The sequence below is a fragment of the Octopus bimaculoides genome, unplaced genomic scaffold (assembly GCF_001194135.2).
Source record: "Octopus bimaculoides isolate UCB-OBI-ISO-001 unplaced genomic scaffold, ASM119413v2 Scaffold_32504, whole genome shotgun sequence".
Classification (NCBI taxonomy): Eukaryota; Metazoa; Mollusca; class Cephalopoda; order Octopoda; family Octopodidae; genus Octopus; species Octopus bimaculoides.
Window position 1 is genome coordinate 11,471 of NW_026305254.1, and position 957 is coordinate 12,427.

General features: G+C 37.8%; 2 protein-coding genes across 2 annotated transcripts in view; one reads left to right on the top strand and one right to left on the bottom strand.

Moving 5' to 3' along the window:
• The window catches only part of LOC106873051 (radial spoke head 14 homolog), a 32,075-nt gene that overhangs the window by 2,234 nt on the left and 28,884 nt on the right, over window positions 1–957 (bottom strand). The gene's annotated exons all lie outside the window — the stretch shown is intronic.
• The window catches only part of LOC106873050 (cysteine and glycine-rich protein 1), a 19,471-nt gene continuing 19,211 nt past the window's right edge, over window positions 698–957 (top strand). Inside the window, exon 1 of the mRNA XM_014920264.2 lies at window positions 698–909. The gene's annotated coding sequence lies outside the window, so the exon portion shown is untranslated. The remainder of the gene's footprint in view (window positions 910–957) is intronic.

The window sequence follows — 957 nt, forward strand, 5'->3', positions numbered from 1 at the left end:
TGTGCGTGTATACATAAACATATAAACGACAAGTGGGACACATATTTGAGTAGGCAGATACTTAGTAATGTGTGTGTATTTATTTGTTCACACCATTTGTATACTTTTATCTCTCATTTTCTCCCTCAATTAACTACAAACTGCATATATATATATATATAACTATATATATATATATATATGTGTGTGTGTGTGTGTGTGTGTATACATATGTGTGTGTGCATATATATATATATATATATATATATATATATATATACACACACACGCACATACATACTGATGTGTGAGTGTGTGTTTGCTTGATGAGTGGAGGAAAAGAATTTTAAGCAGCAACTTCTTCTGGAACCAGAAATAAAAGTGAAAAACGAGAAAAAAAATAACAATAAAAATAATTTATTTTATTCAGGCAAACACACACTAATACATGTACACACTCACATACCGACACACACACACACTAACACGCACACATGCATACATACACTAAGACACAGGCACACACACACTAACGCACACACATGCATACGCTAACACATAAACACATGCACAGACTAACACACACACACACGTATACACACATTCACACTCACACATACACAATCTGATTCAGACAGGCACACACACACACACACATAGTAATACATGCAAACACACATACACAGGCAAACAGACAATTAGACAGACAGACTGCAAACGAGGCAGCCGAACAAACAATCACCAAGAGGGAGAGGGTGAGGAGGAGAGAAGGAAAGAAGGAGACAGAGAGAGAGAGAGAGAGAGAGAGAGAGAGAGAGAGGGAGAGAGGGAGTCTTGCAGAGATTACCAAATTCTGAAGACACCACAATCCATACCAGTTCCATCGCAAACGACTGACAGTACACAGCAGATCTTTACAGGAGGAAAAAGGTAGGTTCCAGCTGGTCGTTCGCTTTATAAATTTCTGCTTTGTTTTGC